At 50.6% G+C, this 12563-nt stretch overlaps 1 protein-coding gene across 1 annotated transcript in view; it reads left to right on the top strand.

Annotated features, from left to right (window-relative positions):
* The window catches only part of LOC149438453 (olfactory receptor 6N1-like), a 31457-nt gene that overhangs the window by 324 nt on the left and 18570 nt on the right, over positions 1 to 12563 (top strand). The gene's annotated exons all lie outside the window — the stretch shown is intronic.

The raw sequence follows: 12563 nt of genomic DNA, 5'->3' as shown, positions 1-12563 counted from the left end.
TGTTCACGCCAGAACTCATTGCTATTAAAAGGCACAAGTGGATTGGAAACCTGACAATAATTGGTCAGCTGTGATTGCATTATTGAAGTCTTTGACCCAGGATTTCACTGTATTGAATGTTTCTAAAATTTTGGCAAAAAGAAGATTCAGCGGACTATATATGGTTGAGATGTTGTATTTGCGAGAGTTCGCTAAGACGTCAATGAATGTTGATTGAAATCTGGTAGATTTAGTGGGAGCCATGGAGTTGACAAAGTTCCTTACTTGTAGTATGTAGAAGAAATGATGTGTCGGAAGTCCATAGTTTTGTAGAATACTATTAAGAGGTCTCGGGGAACCCGTAGAGATGTCATATAATTGTTGTACCAAAGTTAGTAGTTGAGATTGCCAAGTATCATATGCATTGTGAGATTGAGGGGGAGGAAAAGAGGAGTTATGGTGAAAAGGAAGGAAGCGTGAAAGCCACGGGGAGACCCCCAATTTGCGCCTGACCTCCCTCCATGTAATAAGGGTGTCGCAGATGAGTGGGTCATGTTTTAAGTGGGGCGGCAGAGAATTAACATTGGAGTGTAACAGGGCTGAGAGATTATAAGGAAATGCTAGTGCAGATTCTAAATGATAGCTAGAATATTTGGAGGATTGGGTGAGAAAGTCTAGCCCTATACGAAGTAGACAAGAAAGATTGTAAATGCGAATATTCGGGAGACCGGAGCCTCCCTCGCATCTTGGTAGGAACAACTTATCCAATGCTATACGTGGACGTTTTCCTTTCCATAAGAAAGTCGATATTGCCCTGTTCAGCCTCGCTATGTCATTGTGTTTGAGCAGGAGAGGTATGGTTTGGAGTGGGTAAAGGATTTTTGGAAAGCTGACCATCTTGAAGAGGTGTGATCTGCCCAGGAGGGAAAGTGGTAATTCCTTCCACATGTCCAGTTCCCCAATAATTTTTGTAATTATTGGCGTATAGTTTAACGTGTATAAGGATGACGCAAGTTTCCCTATCGTTATACCTAAATAGGTAATATGTTTGGGAGCGATTTTGAATTGCGAATTTTGAGTCCATACCGGAAGGCGGGAGTGGAATAGTGGAAGCACCTCGCTTTTCGAAAAATGAATGCGGAGTCCGGAGTAAAGGCGGAAGGAAGAGAAAATATGTTGGATATAGGGCAAGTCGAGGGAGGGGCATGAGGTAAAAATTAAAATATCATCCGCAAACAACGCGAGTCTCAATTCCTCTTGTCCAATATTGATGCCATGTAGATCAGACTTAAACAATAGGAAGCGTGCTAACGGTTCTAGGGTTAGATTGAAAAGTAGCGGGGACAAAGGGCATCCCTGTCTAGTGCCTTTGTGAAGACGGATCGGGTCAGATATGTGTCCCGCTGCTACAACTCGAGCTGTTGGAGAAGAGTACATGGTGTGAATCAAATGCATAAACTGGCCTTCAAATCCAAACTTTCCGAGCGTTAAAAAAAGCCATTCAAAACTAACATTATTAGAGATGAGCGAATCGAAGTAGGTGAAGTGGAATTCGTTTCGAATAATAGAAAAATTTTGATAATCAAAATTTTTCCTAAAATGGCGGCGACATGTGCGGCGACGGAGCGGGGATGTCTGGGAAGGCGCGCAGACAAGGCGCGCTGACCCATAATGCATTCATAAATGACATGTGATCGCATTAGCCAATCAGCAGCCAGCCAGCCAGCACTGTGTAATGGTCGAGCTATAAATGGCGGCCATTTTAGAATTCTCCATTTGCCTCCAGTCATTCAAGAGAGGCAGACCTCTCTGTATTAGGGACAGAGTTAGGGCCACAGAAACGTTACTTAGGGACAGAGAAACGTTACTTAGGGCCACAGAAACGTTACTTAGGGACAGAGAAACGTTACATAGGGCCACAGAAACGTTACTTAGGGACACAGAAACGTTACTTAGGGCCACAGAAACGTTACTTAGGGCCACAGAATCGTTACTTAGGGCCACAGAAACGTTACTTAGGGCCACAGAATCGTTACTTAGGGCCACAGAAACGTTACTTAGGGCCACAGAAACGTTACTTAGGGCCACAGAATCGTAACTTAGGGCCACAGAAACGTTACTTAGGGCCACAGAAACGTTACTCAGGGACAGACACAGAATTGTTACTCAGGGACAGACACAGAATTGTTACTGAGGGACACAGAATTGTTACTCAGGGACAGACACAGAATTGTTACTCAGGGACAGACAGAATTGTTACTGAGGGACACAGAATTGTTACTGAGGGACACAGAATTGTTACTGAGGGACACAGAACTGTTACTCAGGGACACAGAACTGTTACTCAGGGACACAGAACTGTTACTCAGGGACAGACACAGAATTGTTACTGAGGGACACAGAATTGTTACTGAGGGACACAGAATTGTTACTGAGGGACACAGAATTGTTACTCAGGGACAGACACAGAATTGTTACTGAGGGACACAGAACTGTTACTCAGGGACAGACACAGAATTGTTACTCAGGGACACAGAACTGTTACTCAGGGACACAGAACTGTTACTCAGGGACAGACAAAGAATTGTTACTGAGGGACACAGAATTGTTACTGAGGGACACAGAATTGTTACTCAGAGAAAGACACAGAATTGTTACTCAGGGACAGACACAGAATTGTTACTGAGGGACACAAAATTGTTACTGAGGGACACAGAATTGTTACTGAGGGACACAGAACTGTTACTCAGGGACACAGAACTGTTACTCAGGGACAGACACAGAATTGTTACTGAGGGACACAGAATTGTTACTGAGGGACACAAAATTGTTACTCAGGGACAGACACAGAATTGTTACTCAGGGACAGACACAGAATTGTTACTGAGGGACACAGAATTGTTACTGAGGGACACAGGATTGTTACTGAGGGACACAGAATTGTTACTGAGGGACACAGAACTGTTACTCAGGGACACAGAACTGTTACTCAGGGACACAGAACTGTTACTCAGGGACACAGAACTGTTACTGAGGGACACAGAATTGTTACTGAGGGACACAGAATTGTTACTCAGGGACACAGAATTGTTACTGAGGGACAGACACAGAATTGTTACTGAGGGACACAGAACTGTTACTCAGGGACACAGAATTATTACTCAGGGACACAGAATTGTTACTGAGGGACACAGAATTGTTACTCAGGGACACAGAATTGTTACTCAGGGACAGATACAGAATTGTTACTGAGGGACACAGAATTGTTACTGAGGGACACAGAATTGTTACTGAGGGACACAGAATTGTTACTCAGGGACACAGAATTACTGAGGGACACAGAATTGTTACTCAGGGACACAGAATTGTTACTCAGGGACACAGAATTGTTACTCGGGGAAAGACACAGAATTGTTACTGAGGGACACAGAATTGTTACTCAGGGACACAGAATTGTTACTCGGGGACAGACACAGAATTGTTACTGAGGGACACAGAATTGTTACTCAGGGACACAGAATTGTTACTCAGGGACACAGAATTACTGAGGGACACAGAATTGTTACTGAGGGACACAGAATTGTTACTGAGGGACACAGAATTGTTACTCAGGACAGACACAGAATTGTTACTGAGGGACACAGAATTGTTACTCAGGGACACAGAATTGTTACTGAGGGACACAGAATTGTTACTCAGGGACAGACACAGAATTGTTACTCAGGGACACAGAATTGTTACTCAGGGACACAGAACTGTTACTCAGGGACACAGAACTGTTACTCAGGGACAGACACAGAATTGTTACTGAGGGACACAGAATTGTTACTGAGGGACACAGAATTGTTACTGAGGGACAGACACAGAATTGTTACTCAGGGACAGACATAGAATTGTTACTGAGGGACACAGAACTGTTACTCAGGGACACAGAACTGTTACTAAGGGACAGACACAGAATTGTTACTGAGGGACACAGAATTGTTACTGAGGGACAGACACAGAATTGTTACTGAGGGACACAGAACTGTTACTCAGGGACACAGAACTGTTACTCAGGGACACAGAACTGTTACTCAGGGACAGACACAGAATTGTTACTGAGGGACACAGAATTGTTACTGAGGGACACAGAATTGTTACTGAGGGACACAGAACTGTTACTCAGGGACACAGAAATGTTACTCAGGGACACAGAACTGTTACTCAGGGACAGACACAGAATTGTTACTGAGGGACACAGAATTGTTACTGAGGGACACAGAATTGTTACTGAGGGACACAGAATTGTTACTCAGGGACAGACACAGAATTGTTACTGAGGGACACAGAATTGTTACTGAGGGACACAGAACTGTTACTCAGGGACACAGAACTGTTACTCAGGAACACAGAACTGTTACTCAGGGACACAGAACTGTTACTCAGGGACAGACACAGAATTGTTACTCAGGGACACAGAATTGTTACTCAGGGACAGACACAGAATTGTTACTGAGGGACACAGAATTGTTACTGAGGGACACAGAATTGTTACTGAGGGACACAGAACTGTTACTCAGGGACACATAACTGTTACTCAGGGACAGACACAGAATTGTTACTGAGGGACACAGAATTGTTACTGAGGGACACAGAATTGTTACTCAGGGACAGACACAGAATTGTTACTGAGGGACACAGAATTGTTACTCAGGGACACAGAATTGTTACTCAGGGACAGACACAGAATTGTTACTGAGGGACACAGAATTGTTACTGAGGGACACAGAACTGTTACTCAGGGACACAGAACTGTTACTCAGGGACTCAGAACTGTTACTCAGGGACAGACACAGAATTGTTACTGAGGGACACAGAATTGTTACTGAGGGACACAGAATTGTTACTGAGGGACACAGAACTGTTACTCAGGAACACAGAACTGTTACTCAGGGACACAGAACTGTTACTCAGGGACAGACAAAGAATTGTTACTGAGGGACACAGAATTGTTACTCAGAGAAAGACACAGAATTGTTTCTCAGGGACAGACACAGAATTGTTACTGAGGGACACAAAATTGTTACTGAGGGACACAGAATTGTTACTCAGGGACACAGAACTGTTACTCAGGGACACAGAACTGTTACTCAGGGACAGACACAGAATTGTTACTGAGGGACACAAAATTGTTACTCAGGGACAGACACAGAATTGTTACTGAGGGACAGACACAGAATTGTTACTGAGGGACACAGAACTGTTACTGAGGGACACAGAACTGTTACTCAGGGACACAGAACTGTTACTCAGGGACAGACACAGAATTGTTACTGAGGGACACAGAATTGTTACTGAGGGACACAGAACTGTTACTCAGGGACACAGAACTGTTACTCAGGAACACAGAACTGTTACTCAGGGACACAGAACTGTTACTCAGGGACAGACACAGAATTGTTACTGAGGGACACAGAATTGTTACTGAGGGACACAGAATTGTTACTCAGGGACAGACACAGAATTGTTACTGAGGGACACAGAACTGTTACTGAGGGACACAGAACTGTTACTCAGGGACACAGAACTGTTACTCAGGGACAGACACAGAATTGTTACTGAGGGACACAGCATTGTTACTCAGGGACACAGAATTGTTACTCAGGGACAGACACAGAATTGTTACTGAGGGACACAGAATTGTTACTGAGGGACACAGAATTGTTACTCAGGGACAGACACAGAATTGTTACTCAGGGACAGACACAGAATTGTTACTCAGGGACAGACACAGAATTGTTACTCAGGGACAGACACAGAATTGTTACTCAGGGACAGACACAGAATTGTTACTGAGGGACACAGAATTGTTACTCAGGGACACAGAATTGTTACTGAGGGACACAGAATTGTTACTCAGGGACAGACACAGAATTGTTACTCAGGGACAGACACAGAATTGTTACTCAGGGACAGACACAGAATTGTTACTCAGGGACACAGAATTGTTACTGAGGGACACATAATTGTTAGTGAGGGACACAGAAGTGTTACTGAGGGACACAGAAGTGTTACTCAGGGACACAGAATTGTTACTCAGGGACAGACACAGAATTGTTACTCAGGGACACATAATCGTTGAATTAAAGAGTATGTCAGACAACATGCAGAGGAGTGGCAGAGGAGGCAATGTTTTAGGAGCGAGCAGACGTGGCAGCAGAGGAAGGGGTCGAGGCAGCACTAGTCGCAGCCAGAGGCCAGTGCTCCCGGTGTCATCCAGCGGTCGTGTCTCCACCGACAACCCTGCCGTCATCGATTGGTTGGCTCGGTCGTCTTCCTCTTCCCAGGTCACCTCTGACACCTACAGCCAATGGTCGGTGTGTACGTCAGACACAACCGTTAGTTGGCATGGCCCGGGAGCAAGCCCACTGAAATCACGTGTCCTCTACCTGCCCCTGTCCTTTGCTGTTCCCTCACCAAGCGAAGTATCGCATGCTGTGGGCTCAGCCCCACTGTACAGTGAGGAAGAGCTAACAGAGGGCGGTCAGGAACGGGGGGAGACATCCGCCTCTTCAGCAGCCAGGTAAAGAAGTACTGGCGAGGAGAGTGGCTCGGTAGCCGGTCTAGAGACAGGTCTGTCTCCTGACCCAGACGCTGCCGAGGGGGCTAGTAGTGAGGCGGAGACCCTACTTGATGATGAGGAGGTTGATCGCACTTGGCAGCCTCGTCGTCATCAGGCAATTTCTTCCGCATCATCAGGAGAAGAGGGTGCCAGCTTGGCAGCGAGCAAAACAGTCGGTGGGTTGCCCAGGAGGCAGCAGGGTCGCATCAGTGTCAGTGGAGGCAAACGGCCACGGAGTAGAGCACCAGCTCCACTGCAGCCTACCACCACGGCCAGTAGTGGTGCCGGTGTGCACGGAGGAAGTAGCAGTCAGCCAGTGAGGAGTAGCGGGGGCAAAGTTTCCTATTCGTCGGTGTGGCAATTTTTCGTCAAGCCGCCCGAGGAAGTAAACGTAGCCGTATGTCGACTATGTGGCCAGAAAGTCAAGCGTGGCCAGGGGGCCCATGTTGGGACTACAGCGTTGCGTCAGCATATGCAGCATCGCCATTTGGTGGCCTGGGAAAACCGTGATAAAGATACGGCAGTTCTGCCTGCCCCAGCCCCCGCTCCATCACCCGCTCCGTTACTTGCTCCCTCACTTGACGTCAATCGCCCTCTATCAGCCAGTCAAGGCTCCAACACCTCTGCTGAGGGGAGTTGTTCCGCTCGTTCAGAGCTGAACGTCCTCCTGTCCAAGTTGCTGTTGCTGCAGTCCCTCCCTTTCCAAGTGGTGGACTCAGCATCTTTCCGAGAAATGATGGCTTGTGCCGCGCCGCGGTGGAGAGTGCCAAGCCGGCATTTCTTCGCCAAAAAGGCAGTGCCAGCCCTGCATTCACATGTAGAAGAGATGGTGGGCCAGTCTTTGAGCATGTCGGTCTCTGCCAAAGTGCACGGCAGCGCCGACGTGTGGAGCTGTAACTACGGTCAGGGACAGTACATGTCATTTACGGCACACTGGGTGAACGTGGTGCCGGCACAGCGGCACCAGCAACTTGGACAGGTCACGCCGCTTTTGCCTCCACGTTTGCACGTCCTTGGTCCAGCAAAGATGTCCGCCTCTACCACCTCTTCTTCCGCCGTGTCCTCAGCCGCCACCCCCGTGCCAAGTCCCATTACCCGACCGGCATATCACATGTGCAGGGCGCAACGGTGTCACGCTGTGCTGCACCTGGTATGCCTTGGCGAACGTAGTCACACAGGGGAGGAACTTCTGAGTGTAATGAACAGAGAAATCGACAGATGGCTGTCTCCGCGCAAACTGAAAATCGAAACCATGTTGACCGACAACGGAAAGAACATGGTGTCTGCTCTGCGTCAAGGAAGGTTGTGCCATGCGCCATGCATGGCTCACGTGTTCAATCTGGTTGTCAAGCGGTTCCTAAAATCCACCATCCCACTGCAAGACATCCTTAAAATGTCACGTAAACTTTCCATGCATTTCAGCCATTCCTACACCGCAAAGCACACCCTCCTTGAGCTGCAGCGGCAGAACGGAATTCCACAGCACCGCCTGATCTGCGACGTTGCAACAAGGTGGAATTCAACCCTACACATGTTAGACCGCCTTTACGAACAGTGAAAGGCCATCACCGATTTCCTGATGTTACAAGCGGATAAAGGTACTCCCCTGTGTAACTTCGATGTCAGCCATTGGCAGCTCATGCATGACACCTGCCGCTTGCTCAGGCCCTTTGAGGAGGCCACGCTATTCGTGAGTCGGCAGGACTATGGGATGAACGACGTCATTCCTCTATTGCACGTCCTGGAACAAATGCTGTTAACAATGGCTGGTCAGGGTGCGGTAGACGTGGCGCACAGATCTCAATGCCACATGACCCCTGTGGGGGCAGGACAGGAAGAAGAGGAGGAGGTAGAGGAGGACATTGGTGCTCAGGAATTATTGAGTGAAATGGGTGGTTTTTCCACTCAGCGGACAGGAGTGGAGGAGCAGGAGCATCTGGTAGAGGAGGAGGAGGAGACAGAGGACCCAGACACACCGTGGCAGTATGCTGTGGAGATGGAGGCAGGGAGTCCCTCGCATTCCTTGGCGCAAATGGCCCATAGCATGCTCGGTTGCTTGCGTAGCGACAGCCGAATAATAACCATCAGACAGAGGGATGACTTTTGGCTGTCCACCTTGTTGGACCCTCGCTACCGTTCAAAAATGGTGGCCTTTTTCACACCTGCTGAGAGGGAGGCCAAAATAACGTACTATAAAAACCACCTATGTAGTCAGTTGGTCTCTGCCTTTCTGCGCCAACGTCCATCCTCAGACACTGTGGGCCCTGTGCGCTCGCGTTCCGCTGCCATGGCAGCAGGGGAGGGGTGGGGTGGTAGGAGCAGTGGCAGCTCCACCAGCAGCGGCTGCCTCAGTCTGCAGTCAATGATGAGTAGCTTTCTTCACCAGCGCAGTGAGTAAAATACTAACCAGCCGCAGCAGCAGCAGCATCAAATGGACCTGGAGCAGGAGCTCAAACAACAGGCTTGGGCCTACTTGGACAGCACCCTGCCAACCGAGGTAGACAATCCCCTTGACTACTGGGCAATGAAACTTGACCTTTGGCCCCAACTAGCTGAATTTGCCCTTGAAAGGCTGTCATGCCCGGCCAGTAGCGTGGCATCGGAGCGCGTGTTTAGTGCGGCAGGAGGTATTGTAACTTCGCGGAGGACACGACTGTCCACCCAAAGTGTGGAGAGACTCACGTTTGTGAAAATGAATCAGGCGTGGATTAGTCTTGATTTCAAACCACCAGTTCCTGACACAACTAACTAAATCCGCCATGAATCATGCCCCTGCCATGTGCCACTTTCAGGTCTCCTCACACTGCTGCTGGGTTTCATTTTGTCATAGGGTGCTGGCAGATTACGGGCCTCCCATTGCTGCTGCCAGGCCCCTAATCTGCCATGGGCCCCCGTACCGCCTCCTCATGCTGCTGCCAGGTCCACAGTGTGTCATGCCATGTGCCACTTTCAGGTCTCCTCACACTGCTGCTGGGTTCCATTTTGTCATAGGATGCTGGCAGATTAAGGTCCTCACATTGCTGCGGCCAGGCCCCTAATCTGCCATGGGCCCCCGTACCGCCTCTTCACGCTGCTGCTAGGTCCACAGTGTGTCATGGTTCCCTGTACCGCCTCCCATTGCTGCTGTCTCCATCGCCACACTCTGCCATGTGTCACTTTCAGGTCTCCTCACACTCCTGCTGGTTTCCATTTTGTCATAGGTTGCTGGCAGATTACAGGCCTCCCATAGGTGCTGCCAGGCCCCAAATCTGCCATGGGCCCCCGTACCGCCTCCTCACGCTGCTGCTAGGTCCACAGTGTGTCATGGGTCCCTGTACCGCCTCCCATTGCTGCTGTCTCCATCGCCACACTCTGCCATGTGCCACTTTCAGGTCTCCTCACACTCCTGCTGGTTTCCATTTTGTCATAGGTTGCTGGCAGATTACAGGCCTCCCATAGGTGCTGCCAGGCCCCAAATCTGCCATGGGCCCCGTACCGCCTCGTCACGCTGCTGCTAGGTCCACAGTGTGTCATGGGTCCCTGTACCGCCTCCCATTGCTGCTGTCTCCATCGCCACACTCTGCCATGTGCCACTTTCAGGTCTCCTCACACTCCTGCTGGTTTCCATTTTGTCATAGGTTGCTGGCAGATTACAGGCCTCCCATAGGTGCTGCCAGGCCCCAAATCTGCCATGGGCCCCCGTACCGCCTCGTCACGCTGCTGCTAGGTCCACAGTGTGTCATGGGTCCCTGTACCGCCTCCCATTGCTGCTGTCTCCATCGCCACACTCTGCCATGTGCCACTTTCAGGTCTCCTCACACTCCTGCTGGTTTACATTTTGTCATAGGTTGCTGGCAGATTACAGGCCTCCCATAGGTGCTGCCAGGCCCCAAATCTGCCATGGCCACGTACCACCTCCTCACGCTGCTGCTAGGTCCACAGTGTGTCATGGGTCCCTGTACCACCTCCCATTGCTGCTGTCTCCATTGCCACACTCTGCCATGTGCCACTTTCAGGTCTCCTCACACTCCTGCTGGTTTCCATTTTGTCATAGGTTGCTGGCAGATTAAAGGCCTCCCATAGGTGCTGCCAGGCCCCAAATCTGCCATGGGCCCCCGTACCACCTCCTCACGCTGCTGCTAGGTCCACAGTGTGTCATGGGTCCCTGTACCGCCTCCCATTGCTGCTGTCTCCATCGCCACACTCTGTCATGTGCCACTTTCAGGTCTCCTCACACTCCTGCTGGTTTCCATTTTGTCATAGGTTGCTGGCAGATTACAGGCCTCCCATAGGTGCTGCCAGGCCCCAAATCTGCCATGGGCCCCCGTACCGCCTCGTCACGCTGCTGCTAGGTCCACAGTGTGTCATGGGTCCCTGTACCGCCTCCCATTGCTGCTGTTTCCATCGCCACACTCTGCCATGTGCCACTTTCAGGTCTCCTCACACTCCTGCTGGTTTCCATTTTGTCATAGGTTGCTGGCAGATTAAAGGCCTCCCATAGGTGCTGCCAGGCCCCAAATCTGCCATGGGCCCCCGTACCACCTCCTCACGCTGCTGCTAGGTCCACAGTGTGTCATGGGTCCCTGTACCGCCTCCCATTGCTGCTGTCTCCATCGCCACACTCTGTCATGTGCCACTTTCAGGTCTCCTCACACTCCTGCTGGTTTCCATTTTGTCATAGGTTGCTGGCAGATTACAGGCCTCCCATAGGTGCTGCCAGGCCCCAAATCTGCCATGGGCCCCCGTACCGCCTCGTCACGCTGCTGCTAGGTCCACAGTGTGTCATGGGTCCCTGTACCGCCTCCCATTGCTGCTGTTTCCATCGCCACACTCTGCCATGTGCCACTTTCAGGTCTCCTCACACTCCTGCTGGTTTCCATTTTGTCATAGGTTGCTGGCAGATTACAGGCCTCCCATAGGTGCTGCCAGGCCCCAAATCTGCCATGGGCCCCCGTACCGCCTCCTCACGCTGCTGCTAGGTCCACAGTGTGTCATGGGTCCCTGTACCGCCTCCCATTGCTGCTGTCTCCATCGCCACACTCTGCCATGTGCCACTTTCAGGTCTCCTCACACTCTTGCTGGTTTCCATTTTGTCATAGGTTGCTGGCAGATTACAGGCCTCCCATAGGTGCTGCCAGGCCCCAAATCTGCCATGGGCCCCCGTACCGCCTCATCACGCTGCTGCTAGGTCCACAGTGTGTCATGGGTCCCTGTACCGCCTCCCATTGCTGCTGTCTCCATCGCCACACTCTGCCATGTGCCACTTTCAGGTCTCCTCACACTCCTGCTGGTTTACATTTTGTCATAGGTTGCTGGCAGATTACAGGCCTCCCATAGGTGCTGCCAGGCCCCAAATCTGCCATGGGCCCCTGTACCGCCTCGTCACGCTGCTGCTAGGTCCACAGTGTGTCATGGGTCCCTGTACCGCCTCCCATTGCTGCTGTCTCCATCGCCACACTCTGCCATGTGCCACTTTCAGCTCTCCTCACACTCCTGCTGGTTTCCATTTTGTCATAGGTTGCTGGCAGATTACAGGCCTCCCATAGGTGCTGCCAGGCCCCAAATCTGCCATGGGCCCCCATACCGCCTCCTCACACTGCTGCTAGGTCCACAGTGTGTCATGGGTCCCTGTACCGCCTCCCATTGCTGCTGTGTCCATTGCCACACTCTGCCATGTGCCACTTTCAGGTCTCCTCACACTCCTGCTGGTTTCCATTTTGTCATAGGTTGCTGGCAGATTACAGGACTCCCATAGGTGCTGCCAGGCCCCAAATCTGCCATGGGCCCCCGTACCACCTCGTCACGCTGCTGCTAGGTCCACAGTGTGTCATGGGTCCCTGTACCGCCTCCCATTGCTGCTGTCTTCATCGCCACACTCTGCCATGGGCCACTTTCATCTCTCCTCACACTCCTGCTGGGTTCCATTTTGTCATAGGTTGCTGGCAGATTACAGGCCTCCCATAGGTGCTGCCAGGCCCCAAATCTGCCATGGGCCCCCGTA

The sequence above is a fragment of the Staurois parvus genome, unplaced genomic scaffold (assembly GCF_062004578.1).
Source record: "Staurois parvus isolate SC_StPar_1 unplaced genomic scaffold, SC_StPar_1.0 ptg001192l, whole genome shotgun sequence".
In the NCBI taxonomy this organism is placed as follows: domain Eukaryota; kingdom Metazoa; phylum Chordata; class Amphibia; order Anura; family Ranidae; genus Staurois; species Staurois parvus.
The sequence above is the reverse complement of the archived record's forward strand: the minus strand, read 5'-3'. Positions and strand labels throughout refer to the sequence as shown.